This window comes from Pararge aegeria, chromosome 11 (assembly GCF_905163445.1).
Source record: "Pararge aegeria chromosome 11, ilParAegt1.1, whole genome shotgun sequence".
NCBI classification, from domain to species: Eukaryota; Metazoa; Arthropoda; class Insecta; order Lepidoptera; family Nymphalidae; genus Pararge; species Pararge aegeria.
In genome coordinates this window covers 6269366-6275247 of record NC_053190.1, presented here as the reverse complement: position 1 = coordinate 6275247, position 5882 = coordinate 6269366, and positions in this window count along the sequence as shown.

The following is a 5882-nucleotide window of genomic DNA, read 5'->3' as shown; positions in this document are numbered from 1 at the left end:
AGAAAAACTATCTGTCCAAGGAAATTGTGAAAATGTTTACAATACAAAAATAATAGTTACATTATAATGCTACAGTAGTTGTAAAAAATACTATATAAATGCAATTGCATTTTGCATACAATTTCGAACCATCCTAGCTTTAGTTTTAAGTTAACGAATGCAGTTATCATCATCACCAACATTAGTATTAACATGTTGATTTTAATTGAAATATGCCATTTTGCATATTTCAATTAAAATCGTTTGTTGTTTTTTCTTTCACAAAGCAAAGCAGCAATTGATTGACGTTTGATTTACGCAGTGACAGCTTCAATAGGTGCGACTTACTAGATATCTCTAACACAAAAACGGAGTTGACTTTGTTCTAGGTATGATGTGAACACAGTTTCAGAAACTTTTTTTCCCGCTGTGGACGTTTAAAGAAACCTTTTTGCTCTTCGTGAACTTAGCCACTATTTGTTTAATTAGTAAGCTATGTTTATTCGGACTTTTTTTCTATATATTTACATTCCGATCAATTAATAACTCAAAGTTCTCAGATCCCACTCTGTTAATCTAAGAACTTTAAATAATTTTATCGTTAACATTAATCTGCACAGAAATAAATGATGAGTAGCAGTCTTTATTTAAGAAGGTATTAAATAAAACTAGTGTTTTAGTTATACATCTCACGGTTAAAAAGAATAGTTAAAGGTTTTATCGATTAAAACAATCTCAGCCGTTTGGAGGATCTAAGGGTTCCATCATCATCATCACATCAACCCATTACCGGCCCACTACAGAGCACGGGTCACCTCCCACAATGAGAAGGGGTTAAGGCCGCAGTCCACCAGCAGCTGGCCCAGTGCGGTTTGGTGGACTCCACACACCTTTGAGAACATTATGTAAACCTCTCAGGCATGCAGGTTTTTATTCACGTTCGAAGCAAGTGATATTTTTGATTAGTTAAAACGCACATAACTTAGAAAAGTTAAAGGTGCGTGCTGGGATTCGAACTCGACCCCTGAAAGTAAAGTCAAGCTCCTACCCACTGCGCTATCACCGCTTTCATCTAAGGGTTACAAAGATCATACCCAAATCAGTACTTTCACGAGTTTAAGAACTTTGTTTAATAATTTGTTTAAACCCCGGTTTTGTAGCGAAACGTGCGTATAGGGTACATTGCCAAAGATCTGTTTGGTGTGGAATATAAGGATTGAAGAAATTATAAATTACACCATACGGATTCTACTGCTTTTCACGGAGTATAGCAAATTAAGCTTAATTTTCATAATATATCTATCGATTGCGAAAACTGTGGCAAGTTGAAACCCCTAATTTGCTTCTAATGTACCTACTATTGTATTACTTCCAGAAAAGTATAGGCAAAAGAATGATCCTGGAAAATATAGTATAGCTAGTATGCACAATAACGAGAGTTAAACACAATACAGTCGAAAGATTGAGTTATACACGTTTCGTTTGACAATCAGAGGGGGGCAACAAGCGGAAAATGTAACAGGACAGAACCTTTGATCAGCGACGTCGGATCGCTGTTCAACTCATAAAGTCGTTATTGCTCGCTGTCGACACGGAAGCAAAGACAAAATGGCGCCGCTTTATTACTTAGTAACACATTGCGAGCGTATCTCTTTTATTATAGCTACCTATTACGAGATAAATCCTGGGGAGGCTGCAGTGTGACTAGGAAGCGTCGGTCGCCCGCGCGGCTGTCGTTGGGCGGAGCGACACGCCCACTTTTTCTTGCTCTTGCTGTTTGGGGATGTGCTTTGTCATCGTGTTCGCATCGCATGGAACGTATCTACTGCTATGCAGAATGAGAATATAGCACCTTCTTATGGTACTATACAGGCTTACGTTCCTATTCAAAATACATTTTCGTTGTAGGTAAGTATGTGCATTAATCTGTTCAAATATTCGAACAGACATTCAATGTGATTATAAATTCACAAGTATTGGATAGAAGCATGCGTTAATTTGCGGAATTTCTGTTTCATGATATATTATGAAAATTAAGCTTAATTTGCTGTACTCCGCGAAAAGCAGGAAAATCTGTATGTGATTTATAATTTCTTCAGTCTTTATACTCCACACCAAACAGATCTTCGGCCATGTACCCTCTACGCACGTATCGCTCCGAAACCGGAGCATCTTCAGGAGATTTTGACTTTACAATGAATTGAAATTGAATTGAACAAATATTTCACGGAGTATCATTTTTTCGCGGAGTATAGCAAATTAAGCTTAATTTTCATAATATAAATTTACATACTGCGATAGGAATTTTGATCTTCAAACAGATTTTCGACAATGTACTCTCTACGCATGTTTCGCTTTACGGATCCTCCGGTGTTGGAGCGTAACGTGCCTAGAGAGTGAATTGCCAAAGAACTGTTTGGTGTGGAGTAATAAAGACTGAAGAAGTTATAAACTGCATCATACAAATTCTCCTGCTTTTCACGGAGCATAGCAAATTTAGCTTAACTTTCTGAGCTCGGTAATAAATCATTAAAATAGTTTCCTATTAATCATATAACATGGAAATATGAAGTTAATTTTGCCATGTCTATTGGCCATGGTAAAAAAACAAAGATTGCTACTACATATTTCAGGTGGTAAGTATCTATTTTAAATAAAGATATTTAATAAGTACTTTTGGCAAACTCTACAAAGGTAGTAGAGTAATTTATATGAAGTATCTTCCTATACCTTTCCTCAGGCGAAATTGCTATGCGAAAAATATAAAAAAAAACTTCACTTGGTATAGCTAATTTTGGTATTTGGTAAAACTACCTTGTTAATTATCTATTAATATTTAAAGTTATAATAAAAATAACAATAACACTTGAAGATTAATAAGAAAAAGCACCTAGCCTTCTAACGCAGATTGCTCGCAATAACAAAGCGAAATAATATTTATCTACCTTCGTTCCACCAAAAATACCAGTAGATACGTGATCTTATTAACTTTTCATTAGGAGAAAATATTAAAACGAAATACAAGTCAAATTGGTGTAAGCTTCAGATTTAACCAGACGGTTACTTTCAGTTAAGGCTGAATACAGACTAACTACATATTAAATATTAAACATGATCGCAAAATTTAAGTTTCCTAAAATACCTACCGTAAAATGGTTTTAAATACCATAATACATAAAAAATTTTGTAAAATTACTGGAGATAATGATAAGGAATCGTTTGAAACAAAACAGAATAAAGATGGTCGTCATAATGGCCACCTCGTTACAATTTCAGTTGTATATTTTTTAGAAAAACAATTTTCTAACTATACTATGAAATCTTGGTGTAATAAACACCAATATTTCCACTATCCGAGAACTCGACATCAAGCAACGTCTCTAAACATTAGTGCACAGCCGCATATTAAAATTCTTCGGACACGTCTCCCGGAGGGACAACAACTCCATAGAACGCCTTGTTGTGCAGGGCAAGGTAGAAGGCACTAGAGCACGCGGTAGGTCACCAAGCCGATGGACCGATCAAATCAAATCTTCAGTGGAAGGTCCCATGCATGAGTGTACCAGACTATCTGCAAACAGGGAGAAGTGGCGAATGATCGTGAGGCGATTAACAACTGTCACAAACAATGTCCCACCGTGATGACCACGACCACTCTGGCAAGAGTGTTACGACAAAGAAGAAGACTATGAAATAAGCAAAAGTGTACCTTTTTGTACTATTAAAAGACTAACTGAAAAACTATCGTCTATCCTCAGAGCAACACTTCGCAGGGCATGCAAGTAAAGCGACCTACAATGTGCTACCCTGTGTCCAAACCTGAGGTGTAGGGGTTAAGCCTCATGTGCCGTAGTTACACTGTTAGTCACGCCCTTTAGACCGGAACACAGCAATGCTGTATGGCATCAGAAATCAGCATGGCGGTAGTACCTACTTCGCCAAACGAAATCCGTTTAATTCAAAAATTCAAATTCAAATTCAAAATTTATGCATGAAAATATGTGGACAGAAGGAATAGCGTTTAGGCGATACATCGTTTTTAAGCACAAAGGCAAGCACGCTCCTTAGACGGCGGAGACAGCGGCAAAGGTGTGTAATTAAATAACTCTTAATGGAAAAAAATAAATGGGAAAATCCCTTTATGGAGCACTGGGTTGGTACACACTCACACACCAAGTGCTCAAGAGGGTACTTAACTTAGTTAGGAGATTTCTAATTTTTTATTGTTTATAAGTTTGACCAATTTTAGTTTAGAATATAGTAAATAAGAAAATTGTTATTATTGTAGCTATGGATTTCTATCTGAATTAAACGTTATTATTATTATTATTAAAATTCATTTATTTCAAGTAGGCCTAATATAAGCACTTTTGAAACGTCAAGTCTGTCTGTTTATAGTGACTCTACTACCGGTTCGGAACAAATCTCTTGTAATACCTACATAGACCTACTTACGCTTTATTTAAAAAAGCTGGTTACGCGACAACCGAGGGCTATTGTATTACGGACGTAGAAGTTGAAAAGTCTGTAAGCACCTATTTTGCGTCTTTGTAATGATTACGTAAGTCCGTCTTTTATGCCAACTTTACGAAGTTATACCTACTTCTTTTCACAGCATCCATACTAAGTTGTAAGTTCGAAAGTTAGTCGATTTTTTTTTTTTTTGTCTTTACCTTTCTAACCTATCAAATATTTTTATTTATGATCAGCCTCCCTATATCCAATGTGCCTAATAGTTTAAATGTTATATTTCAAAATAAGATTTTAATCGCTATTAATTAATGTGACAATTTATTAATCTAAGTGTTATTATTATATTCTTTTGACATCAATTAGTTGGGCGGTTGTAACTACATTGCATGCCAATTTACTGGCAATACACTGTACCCTTAACCAACATGTAACCTTATTGACGTGTATTTTGCAATAAATGATTATTATTATTATTATATAACGGATAAGTTTGTAGGATTATTTTGTGGGAAGGTTTGTAGGAAATTTTATCGCACTAGACGTACGATAAAATTTCAAAGAGCCCATTGCCCATTTTCGGGATGTGAACTATAGGTACATCCCGAAGATGGGCGCGATATGATACTTTGAAGTCTGGGATGGATTAAACGAATTCCCTGTGATTTTTAAAACCAAAACAAATGCGGTGAAATTATTTACAGCTATAATCATATGTTTGGTAGATATATGAAGACCAAGAGTCCAATAGAAGATAAGTCTCAAATAATATATCAATAAATACAAAAATTCAGAAGCCAAGATTTGAATGTCGTTGTCTTCTCTAAGTGTAGGTAACATCATTATAGCAATAACTATATAAATTCAAAATGTAAAAATCCCCGACACTTAATAATAAACATAGTATCTAGTATTCTACCTTTGATTTGATACCCATATTGCGATTTGAGGGATTTGTGAAAAAATAAGTATGTAATCTGTTATTTTGTGGCGGCGACAATCTTGGACCGATTTTTAACAAACAGCTAAGAACACTCCCGTATAACGCAGTTTCCTTTAAAAAAAACAAGTCAAAATCGGTTCGGGAGCTACGATTCCACAGACAGACACATACATACACACACGCGCACACAGACACTACAAACTTATAACACGCCGTCGTTTTTGCGTCGGGGTTTAAAAAAAGAAAATTCAGCGAAGTCTCGTTGTCGCCACGTGATCACACTAGACTGGTGCCAGCCTTATATCTTACATCAACATTGGAGGCTGCCGCCCGCGGCGGCGAGGTTCCAGCTGCGCCCGTAACTCGACACAACCCGAGATATGTACTCGTAATCTCGTCTTGTCTCCTTAATTATTAACTGTGTAAAGAGTTGAAGCCACGCTCTAGCAATGCGGCATGCCACCCTTTCATTGTCTTTTCGTTTACACAG